Source organism: Heteronotia binoei, chromosome 5, assembly GCF_032191835.1.
Source record: "Heteronotia binoei isolate CCM8104 ecotype False Entrance Well chromosome 5, APGP_CSIRO_Hbin_v1, whole genome shotgun sequence".
Classification (NCBI taxonomy): domain Eukaryota; kingdom Metazoa; phylum Chordata; class Lepidosauria; order Squamata; family Gekkonidae; genus Heteronotia; species Heteronotia binoei.
Window position 1 is genome coordinate 46792538 of NC_083227.1, and position 12026 is coordinate 46804563.

Consider the following 12026-nt stretch of genomic DNA (forward strand, 5'->3'; position numbering starts at 1 on the left):
ACAAATTTATTTATTTATTACTTTAAATTTCTATCCCGCCCTCTCTGCAAGCGGACTCAGGGTGGCTAACAACATACATTTTTACAATTTAACCAATAAAAAACTACAATTTAAAATTATTTAAAACATTTAAACATTTAAAACATTTAAAAACATTCCATTGCATTTTTGGTGCTGTATCACTATAATATAATTTAACGTAGATATAAATGTAAATGGTGATCATGGTACTCTGTAACGGTGTAAAGTGGCAGCTCTCTCCCAAATTAGGTTAGGTCTCAAAGGCCTGTCGAAACAGTTCGGTCTTACAGGCCCTGCGGAAAGTAGAAAGATCCCGCAGGGCCCTTATGGCCTCTGGGAGAGTATTCGACAATTCTGGCGCTGCCACCGAGAAGGCCCTAGATCGTGTCTGCTGCAACCTAGCCTCCCTTACACCCTGAATAAAACTTTGTTGATCTTAAAGGTGCCATTGGACTCTCACTTTGTTCTGAGCCTATAGATTTTAGTGGATTCAAAAAGGAGTAATTGTACATATGATACTATAATAGTGTGCCATTATGCTTAATAAATTCGTTTGACTCATAAATCCAGAGGATAGCATTTTCTTGGTTCCAAAGGAATACTGAGAACAACCTGGGGCACTGTGAAATCTTCAGAGAACTGTACACACAGTGTAAAATGCCCAAGTGGAAATGGAACCATTGCTCTGGAATAGTGTTGCCAGACTTCCGTTTGGGCCTAAAGATCTCTTGGTATTACAATGGATCTCCAGACAACAGAGATCAGTTCCTCAGGAGAAAATGCTTTGGAGGCATATAGTAAAAGTCTCCCCCTGTCCCAAAAAAATCTCCCAGTATCTCCCAAACTAGAGCTGCCAACCCTGCCATGGAACCGTGAGTTCTGCATAGGCTTGCCAATCCCCAGGTCGCAGTGGAGAATCTTCGAATTTGACAGGCTCTTTCTCACCCCCAAGGGGAAGCCCTGCCTCAACAGTCAACATGTGCCTTCAAACCTCTGAGGCTTAAGAAGATGCTGGGAACAGCTTGCTTTTAGAAAGGTTTGTGTGCCTTTAAATCTTCAAGCCAGGCTGAATGGGGGTGGGGTGCCTGCAGAACAATGTGCCTGTTGAAAGGGAAGGGAAGGAGCCCAGAAGCTCCGTTTGCTTTATAGTCCCTTAAGAAGCTGTTCGCACACTAAAATAGTAACCTCTGGTTTCCCTGTTAGTTTGACAAACTGGGATGAATATAGAGCAGTCAACAACTCCCATGGTAAGTAAATTGCCCCACTGAGACAACAAAGTGTGTGCTTCCAAACTGTGTATTTTGGCTGCTGTGTGCATCTGTATGTGTGTGAGAGAGAGTGGAAGAGCAGCCAGCTGCTGGAAGATGACAAAATGAAGACTGTATTCAGGAGGAACTGCACTGCTGTATTTTATAGGAATGGGAAAGTCTTCTGGTTCTACCCCCAAAGTCTTCTGGCCCCACACTCAAAGTCTCCAAGTATTTTCTGAGTTAGACTTGGCAACCTAGTTCTGCACAGTAGAAAGGTGGCTGATAGATAAATAAATACAACAAATGCATAAATGAATGGAAGAAAAGGAGGCTTGTGTCGTAAATATTTTTGTTTCTCCCAAACTAGCAACTTTCACAATGAAATTTCAACCATACAAATCCAGCACAGAATCTACACACACACACACACAAAGAAAAAAGGGGGGAATATACATTTCAAGTGATGAAAAAATGTAATCGAAGCTCTTCAGATGCCCATATTTCCCAGGCTGGTCAATTTAGGGTCCTAATTCTTTTCCCTTTTCTTGATACTAAGCCAGGGAGGGGGGAAATGAGTCTTTCTAGACCAGGGGTGGCCAAACTGTGGCTCTTTCACACATATTATGTGGCTCTCAAAGCCTCCACTGGCTTGGAGAAAACACTTGTCTCTTTAAGTCAATTCTCTAAGTCTAAGCCAAGCCAGCCAGCAGCTTGGAGAATGAACATATGAACATGAACATATGAAGCTGCCTTATACTGAATCAGACCCTTGGTCCATCAAAGTCAGTATTGTCTACTCAGACTGGCGGCGGCTCTCCAGGGTCTCAAGCTGAGGCTTTTTACACCTATTTGCCTGGACCCTTTTTTGGAGATGCCAGGGATTGAACCTGGAACCTTCTGCTTACTAAGCAGATGCTCTACCACTGAGCTACCATCCCTCCCCTAAATGCATTTAAAGTTAAAGTTGCTTTCGTTTCACCTCCACCTTTCTCCCCCATCTATTTTCCTTCCTTCCTCCCTTCCTCCCTCTTTGCTGTCTTTCGGCTCTCAAACATCTGACATCCATGTCTTGTGGCTCTCAACCATCTGACATTTATTCTATGTGGCTCTTATGTTAAGCAAGTTTGGCCACCCCTGTTCTAGACCAGCGGTCCCCAACCTTTTCGGCCTCGGGGACTGGCCCCAGGACCAGCCTGCCAACCATGGCCCCAGGGTCGGGAGAATGGGGGCATTCAATTCGGCCTCCCCCCAGTTGTTGCATTAAGCTGAGCATAACCCCCAAGACATTTCCTCCTCCTTCCTTTACCCCCTGCGCAGCCTTGCAGCCCCCTCCTATTTTCCTCCTTCCTCCTTTGTTGCCACCCTCATGCAGCCTCGGCACCTTCTCCATCCGGTTTCCTCCTCCCTCCTTCAGTGCCGCCCTGTGCAGCCTCACCGCATCCTCCTTTTGTTTTCACCATTTTAGGGCCAGGGAACTGGCCGTGAAGTGCCTCCCAGGCCGATCAGCTGATGGGCAGGAAAACCACTGCAGCAGCAATGAGTGAGCTGCCCTTGCCTCCTTCCCTTCCCCGGCCTTAAAGTGGTGAAAACTGGTGGAAGAGGAGGCGCCATGGGGGGGGGGGGGTGTTGGTGAGGCTTTGCAGCCCATTTCAAACAGGCCGCGGCCCAGTGGTTGGGGACCCCTGTTCCAGACCAATAATGCAGTTAATGTGATAATGTCTTTCTCTTTGAAAATGTTAGCACAACAAACTCTGTAAAGACTAGCCAGATACTCCTGAATGTTAAAATTTAGAAATCTCAGTGGGCACCTTTTCTACAAGAAACTTTATTGGAAATTCTCTGGAGACTGCGTGAATCTCAGCATTGGTTTGAGCCCGTATAGGGGCTGTATATTAAGAGCGCCATATGAATTCTTTAAAATGTAGATATATCTTTGATCCAGACCAAATGAGGGAAAAAGAGGAAACTTCAAAGAACAATACAAATCCCCAGGACTCCCCACCTGCTTTTAGCAGAGCTTATATTCATTATTTATTAGCTTTGCCTTCTCCCTCCCAGCACTGTTCATTCAAGCGCTGGAAGTCATTCAAGTCAGCGGTTCAGTTTGGCTAACCTGCCAGGGAAATGTGATCTTTCCTTCACCTTCCACAAGCCCTCTTTGGAACATAAATATATTGTGACTGTTGATTTGATGATTCATACCGGCTTTAATCCACCAGAGTCATTAAATATTGAAAGGATCTTTATCTAGCAAATTTACAACTAAATAAAATCTTTGCTATTGGGGCTGACAAGGAACAGGGGTGGGATTTTATTTGCTCAGGGAAGGGAGGGGGCTCAGAGTGAAATCTGAGGGGTTGACCCCACAAAGCTTGTTTACTGGAAGCCATTCTATAAGCCTGGCAGAGCCCCCTGAAGCAAAGCTGGAGACAGCTTTTTTCCTCTTGTTAGATAGCAGATCTCAGGCCGCTTTGAGTCCTTGCTATTGTTTCATCACTGTCACTCAATGAGGCGAGACGTCTGAAGAATGGAGGCATTGAGATATGGATAGCACATCTTAATTTTACTCATCAGCATTTTAGAATAACCAATCATTTCAGGACTAGAAATTTAGAAATGAACACGGCTTATTATTCTACCACTGAAAGGTGGTTGTTGCTGTTCTCGATGAAGGCACGGCACATTTACTGCAGAAGCTGCCAGTGATGTGCAAGGAGGGGGTATGGTTCAATGGTAGAGCATCTGCTTGGCATGCAGTAGGCCCACAATTTAGTTTTAAAGGAGCTGGTGGTCGGTGATGGGAAAGACCCAGAGACTATGGAGATCTGCTGCAAGTCATAATCGACAACGCTGACCTCGATGAGCCAGTGATCTGATTCACAGCAGATCAACTTCACATGCTCCTTTGTGGGGCAGATCCTGCCTCCAGAAAGCCATTGGATTGGATCCTAATAAGTGGAACCTAACAAGTGGATCTTGTCTGAATAACCTTCTCTTTGCACCCTTGCCCTGAGTGGGTTTTAGTCCAGCTCAAACATGAGAAAGCAGGAAGGGAGGAGGAGAAGCTTCTTTTCTCTTTTGAAGCAGTGGGAAAATCTCACAGATTTCAACAAGAACCAGTGAGAATTGTCCCTTTCTTAATAGTCGGACTACTTCACCTGCATCTACCTACTATCTCAAGTTCTATTTTTGAGTTATGCCAAACTAATTTTCTTTACCATACCAAATTAGTAAAGGGCCTTGAGCATTTGGGGGAATGTCAGGGATTATTTGGAGAAAAGGAGGGGCTCTAGTGATTTTTCTCTCCCATTTCTACTACTATTCTCCCTCTTTTCTCCAGTTGCTTAGTTAGTTCTGGTTGATGGAGAGGTGAGCAAAAACTATCTAAGCTAGGCTGGGTTTTGGTGCATCCCAAAGAGATTTTATTTTACTTTTATCATTTCTCCCACTCTTGGGTCCTTCAACTATAGCAAATTAGATAGACAGAGGTACCGAATTCTGAAGCAAGCATTGTCTTTCTTTGATCAAGAACCATTCTAGAGAAATATGGATTTAAACAATCTTCTTGTGCAGATTTTAGGCACACAAAAAACGGTGAGTGGGAAATCAGTCTGGGACTCAGCTTGGGCTATCAGCATCTCACCTGCCCACCAGGGCTTTTCCCTGGATGTTAAAGGACTAATCCACCCTGTTACTTCACTTCATATATAGTGACAGTCCACCATTAGTTGTGAACTGAAAGTAAACAAGAGTGGTATTTTGTCTTTTTTCTACCAAGCCTGCCATACGAAAGGGACCATGGCTCAGTTGGAGAACATTTGCTTGGCATGCAGAAGGGTCCAGGTTCAATCACCTGTGTCTCCAGTTAAAAGAATCAGGCAATGTGAAAGACCTATAACTGAGACCCTGCACAGCTGCTGTCCATCTGAGAAGACAATACTGACATTGATGGACCAAGAGTCAGATTCAATATATGACAGCTTTGTGTGCCCATGTGTGTCCTAGTAACCTTTCTTAGAATAGCACCATAAAATAGCTGTACTGATGAGAGGCATCGTGTACCTGTACTTTTATACAACCTATTAAATCACCTTTGAGCTGACAGCATGCTCAAAACATCTACAGAGTGCAACTGAACTTACCAACAAAAAAAAAAAGAATATAGCAAACAGGGTTTTCAATCCATATTTTACTGATATGTAATAAATCAAAAGCCTCATGTGTGAGAAACAAGTTGCATTTCTCTGGAAGTACTTGATCAACTATGAGTTTATGACTTTTGGAAAGCAAACTATACCTGGATTTGTTCTTTGTGACAAATAACATTTCTGGCAGGGGAAAAAAAAACTGTTTAGAGACAACAGCAACAACAAATTCCTATTGCATATGCCAGATTTACTAAGCCCTTTGATATGGCAGATTTCCCTTACACAGTGACACATAACTAGTCATCCATCATATTTTTAGCTCAGTCCGAGAGATCAGGACAGTATACATGGCTCTCCATGGCTCCGTTTTATTCTTAAAACCATCATGTGAGGTAGGTTAGAGTAGGGCTACCAGCTCCAAGTGGGGAAATTTCTGGAGATTTAGCGATGGAGCCAAGAGAGGACAGGATTTGGACAGGAGCATAAGCAGGGTATAATGCCATAGAATCCACACTCCAAAATAGCTATTTTGTCCAGGCAAACTTAACTCTGTGGTCTGAAAATCAGCTGTAACTCTGGGAGATCTCCAGGTGCCAGTGTGTGACTGGCTACACCATGAGCTTAACCATCTCCACCCACCCCAGCCACCACCTTTTGCACCAAATATCAAACCTGATGAAGCATTCTGCAGAACTCAAAAGCTGGCTCAGTATCCTGGGATCTTTGGTTCATCTTCACACAAAAGTATTAAATGACTGTTGTTTCTGAAATTTCTCTGTGGATTATCACAAACACCTATAGTCTCTGGATGCCATTATTTAAAAACTCTTCAGTGCATCCTAAATAATGGGTGACCAATCCTGGCAAATCATGACAACTTGCAATACCTACTCACTTGACATCAAATTACTGAATAGAGGGTCAGATTCAGAACCCAAGCCCCAAAACAAAGCCAACACTGTCTCTGTATCTGTGTGGGTAATTTGCTACTACAGAAATCAACCACATTGGCTGTGCTATTGAAGATCCATTACTTTCCTATTCATATACCATCAGTTGACAACAATGCCCTCCTGCTCTTTACACAGAACAAACAAATGGGTGAAATGCTACACATGAAAATAGATTTAAACCAGACATTTCAAAGAGCAACTTTCAGAAAACAGTTGGGGAGTATTTCACTCTCCCAGGCTACTTTATGGCCAAACCTTAAAAGCGAAATGTTAATATTCTTTATTTCATTTTACTTTATTGCCATGAAGTCACATCTTACATATGTCAACCTAATGGGGTTTTCAAGGTAAGGGACATGCAGAGGTGGTCTCTCATTGCCTGGCCCTGCATCATGACCCTGGCACTCTTTGGTGATTTCCCATCCAAATATTAACCAGAGCCAACCCTGCTTAGCTTCCAAGATCCATACTTTAAAAAAGGATTGATAGAGAGACTTGAATGTGAGGTTGCTGACTTAGATCTCATTAGCAAATTTGATACCGTTTCCTACCCTGTGAATCAGAATTATGAATGGTTTTCTCACTAGGGAAAGTAATTGCCCACTCCGCCCTGTGTAATGAATAGTACCTTTCCAGCTATGCAGATTGAACATTAATTGGAATGAGGCAAGTGCCCTCAGGCTACAGTGGGAGTGGCACACACCTTACGTGGACTGATTGAATTGATGAATGCTCTGCTTTCATCTGTCTCTTTGACTCAAACAGGATTGGGCTACTCCAAGGCCTGATTGTACACTACGCTATAGTGGGGGTGGGGGATGGGCTCCCTCTGGGAATCCTACCCCCCCAGGGAAAGTGCATGCGCAATACATAGCCTCTCCTCTCCCAGTGTAGTGAACGCCGCGTGGTCACTGTCTGGCTATGCCTGGCAGATGGTCACTGCAATGGCCTCTCCTGCATTACTGCATCCGTAGCAACACCTTCTCGCTGGTCCCCCCCGTTTTCACAGAGTTTGCTACGTCATGGTGCGACCGAATGTCCGGCGGTATAACCGGATGGGCAGGCTGGGCCCACCAACCTCGCCAGCCTAAGAGAAGGAAAACTCTAACATCAAACCCGGGCAGATAGAGCTCGTTAATGTAACACCTACCACCTGGAGGACTCGCTGCCGGCGTCCCGGCTTACTGGGCCATGGCAGATGACCCCCAGGTGAAAGGGTGGAGCCAGTACCGCGCACACTGCGCTTCACCTAAAAAATTCCTCTGCGCAGGCCTGAAGGGCATATCCACACACACAACCCACAACGCATCAAGTCCTGCAGCGATGGGCAAGGGGCGAAACGGCAGGTGGAAGGTGCCACTGGAAGCCGCAGTCCCGATCCTGCATGTAGGCGGTTCAGGGTATTGGTCGCCTGATGCTAACCCGGAGACGAAAGCATTTTTCGGCAGCACCCTGAACGACCAAGCAGCCTTATCTTGGGACAGCACTGCTTGCTCCACACGGAGAGGGGGCTAGAAAAGGTGGCCTAAACAAAGCTCGTCTCCCCCACCCCAGTTGGCTAGCCGCGGTCAACGGGCATCCTTACTTGCGGTCGAAAAATAACAACAAAGAAAAGGCATGCACCTGCCTCACAAAGTGTGCAAAGACTAAAGCTTGCGTGTTGGAACATCAGAACCATGCTTGACACAGTAGGCTGTGGTCGCCCTGAACGACGCTCTGCTCTAGTTGCCCACGAACTTCTCAGGTTGAATATTGACATAGCAGCTCTCAGTGAGGTCCGTTTCCCTGAGGAAGGTAGTCTTCAAGAACACGGTGCTGGCTATACCCTCTACTGGTCGGGTAAGTCAAAGGCTGAGAGCCGCCTTTCTGGCATTGGCTTCATGGTCAGGAACTCCATTGCCTCCAAACTCGAAAACCTGCCAACAGGTCACTCAGATCGCATCATGTCCATGCGCCTCCCACTTCAAAACAAGCAGCATGCAACACTCTTCAGTGTGTATGCCCCAACCCTTCAAGCAGATCCTGCAGAAAAGAACAAGTTCTATGCTGATCTACGCAACCTCGTACGGAAGACCCCTACAGAGGACAAGGTGATCATCCTTGGCGACTTCAATGCCAGAGTAGGTAAAGACTCGGAAGCCTGGAAAGGAGTACTTGGCAAACACGGCATTGGCAACTGCAATGACAACGGGCGCCTCCTGCTAGAATTCTGCATGGAGCACCAGCTCACCATCACCAACACTATCTTCCAGCAGAAGAACAGTCTGAAGACAGCCTGGATGCACCCACGGTCCAAGCATTGGCACCTTATCGACTACATTCTGGTGCGCCAGAGAGACCTTCGAGATGTCTTACACACCCGAGTAATGCCCAGCGCAGAATGTCATACGGATCATCGTCTTGTACGCTGCAATCTCCGTCTTCACTTTAAACCCACGCCCAGGAGAGGAGGTATCCCTCGGAGGAAGTTTCAGGTTGGCAGCCTCCAGTCAGCCGAAGTTAAAGCTGCCTTCCAGGCAAAACTCCAGTCAAGAATTGAGGACCCCAGTTGCCCCACAGACCCTTCTCCAGAAGCACTCTGGGAACACCTAAAAACTACCGTCCTGCAGATCTCTGAAGAAGTCCTCGGGTTCTCCACAAGGAAGAACAAGGACTGGTTTGATGAGAACAATCAAGAGATCCAAGAATTACTGGCAAAAAAGAGATCTGCCTACCAAGCACATCTTGCTCAGCCCTCCTGTCCTGGGAAAAAAGCAACCTTTTGTGCTGCATGTAGCAACCTCCAGCGCAAGCTTCGAGACATTCAGAACAAGTGGTGGACCAAGCTTGCAGAGAGAACCCAGCTGTGTGCAGACACTGGTGATTTAAGAGGGTTCTACGAAGCCCTGAAGGCAGTATATGGTCCATCATATCAGGCTCAGAGTCCCTTGCATAGTGCAGATGGCCAAGTGCTCCTCACAGACAAGGCATCCATACTGAACCAGTGGTCGGAGTATTTTCAGGTTCTCTTCAGTGCCAACCGCGTAGTCCAAGATTCAGCAATCCACCTCACCCCACTTCAACCGGTGAAAACAGAGTTGGATGAGATCCCCACCCTAGAAGAGACTGTTAAAGCCATCAAGCAACTGAAAAGTGGCAAGGCAGCGGGAGTTGATGGAATTCCACCAGAGATCTGGAAGCATGGGGGCACAGTACTACATAGCTCACTTCACAAAGTACTTGTCACCTGCTGGGAACAAGGCAAATTACCACAGGACTTTCGCAATGCAATCATCATCACCCTATACAAGAACAAAGGGGAAAAGTCAGACTGCTCCAACTACCGGGGGATAACCCTGCTCTCCATTGCAGGCAAAATCCTTGCCAGAATACTCCTGAACAGACTGGTGCCCACCATTGCAGAAGAACTCCTCCCAGAGAGCCAGTGCGGCTTCAGAGCTAACAGGAGCACCACCGACATGGTATTTGTTCTCAGGCAGCTCCAAGAGAAATTCAGGGAACAGAACAAGGCTCTGTATGTGACTTTTGTCGACCTTACCAAAGCTTTCGATACCGTTAGCAGGAAAGGCCTGTGGCAAATCTTGGAACATTTAGGATGTCCCCCAAGGTTCCTCAGCATGATCATCCAGCTACACGAAGACCAGCGAGGCCAAGTCAGACACTGCAACGACCTCTCGGAGCCCTTCCCAATAGGCACAGGTGTAAAGCAAGGCTGCGTTCTCGCGCCAACTCTCTTTACGATCTTCTTTAGCATGATGCTTCAAAGAGCCGCAGTAGATCTAGATGATGACGATGGTGTATACATCCGCTATCGCACCGATGGCAGCCTGTTCAACCTGAGGCGACTAAAGGCACACTCCAAGACAATGGAAAAACTCATCCGAGAGCTACTGTTTGCTGATGATGCTGCACTCGTCTCCCACTCGGTATCAGCTCTGCAGCATATGATGTCCTGCTTTGCAGAGGCTGCCAAGCTATTCGGCCTAGAAGTTAGTCTGAAGAAGACAGAAGTTCTCCACCAGCCTGCACCCCAGGAAGATTATTACCCTCCCTGCATCACTGTGGGTGAATCAGTTCTGAAGACAGTCCAGCAGTTCAGCTACCTGGGGTGCATCATCTCCTCAGATGCCAAGATCGACAAGGAGATTGACAACAGGCTGGCAAAGGCAAACCGTGCATTTGGCCGACTGCACAAAAGAGTGTGGAGCAACAAGCATCTGAAAAAAGGCACAAAGATCAATGTTTACAAAGCGGTTGTGATGACAACCCTCATCTACGGCTCCGAATCGTGGGTTTTATACCGTCATCACCTGCGACTCCTTGAGCGCTTTCATCAGCACTGCCTTCGCACCATCCTCAACATCCACTGGAGTGACTTTGTGACCAACACTGAAGTCCTCAAGCGGGCAGAGGTTACCAGCATCGAGGCACTGCTGTTGAAGACGCAGCTGCGCTGGGCAGGTCATATTTCTAGGATGGAAAACCACCGCCTTCCCAAGATTGCCCTGTATGGCGAACTCTCCACCGGCCATCGAAATAGAGGGGCACCAAAGAAGAGGTACAAGGACTCCTTGAAGAAATCCCTTAGCACCTGTCACATCAACCATCACCAGTGGTCTGACCTAGCCTCAGATCGCAAAGCATGGAGGCACACCATCCACCAGGCTGTCTCTTCCTTTGAGAACACACGCATAGCTGGTCTTGAGGACAAAAGGAGATTGAGGAAGAATCGCACTGCTACAGGACCAACCCTAAATCAGACTTTTCCCTGCAGCCACTGTGGCCGGACCTGCCTGTCCCGCATTGGTCTTGTCAGCCACCAGCGAGCCTGCAGCAAACGTGGACTATTGCACCCTTCTTAAATCTTCGTTCACGAAGCCAAGCCGAGAGAATCACCTGCATTTGCACACAATAAAACCAGTCTTTTCCTGCTGGACTTTTATATGTGCCAGCCTGTGTCTTTTGGACCGTATTTCATGGATCTCACAAAGCAGGTTCAGCACAAGCCACAACCAATGTGTTAACACTTCAGATTTTGAGAAAGGCCACTGATGAGAAATGCAGTAGACATGTATGTGTTTTTCAGAACCATCCAGGGCTTCTTTTCGGGAATAAGAGGCAGGGCCAGCATGTGGGAGTTGGTGAAGTAGGTGGCTGCCTGGGGTGCCACCATGCCGCAGGGATGCCCCCTCCCCATCCCTGCTCACACTGACTCGAATGCGTGGCTCAGCCTGTCCCTTGCCCAGCCCTCTCTCGCTTTGCAAGAGAGCAGGAGAGGCATGGTGGTGAAGAGCTTGGATGGCAGCCTTCCTTCCTCGGGTGGCAGGGCCTTGGAGGACCAAGCCAGGACTGAGCTCCAGCACAGTGAGCTTCAGCCCACCTGCAGCCGAGGGGGCGGAGAGGAGAGGGGGCTGCTAAGCCACCCAGCCCAGGTGCACCTGACCAGTGGTGGGGGCGGAGGGCACAGCTGGCTGGTCAAGGGGCTGAGTGTTCGCACGATGTGCATGGCCTGATATCACTTCTGGTGACATCACCAGGCCATGTGCGTAAAAAGCGTGTGAGAAGACCCTTGGAAGGGGATGGGGTTTGGCTTGGGGTGCCAGAACCCCTAGCGCTGGGCCTGATAAGAGGTGCCAGAACTCTCAAGAGGAAAA

At 47.3% G+C, this 12026-nt stretch overlaps 1 protein-coding gene and 1 non-coding gene across 3 annotated transcripts in view; both read right to left on the reverse strand.

Annotated features, from left to right (window-relative positions):
• Positions 1 to 12026, reverse strand: part of FHIT (fragile histidine triad diadenosine triphosphatase) — a 1817261-nt gene that overhangs the window by 147928 nt on the left and 1657307 nt on the right. The window lies entirely within an intron of this gene.
• TRNAT-AGU (transfer RNA threonine (anticodon AGU)) lies at positions 2138 to 2212 on the reverse strand. Its single transcript has one exon. It is a non-coding gene; the product is annotated as a tRNA-Thr (tRNA).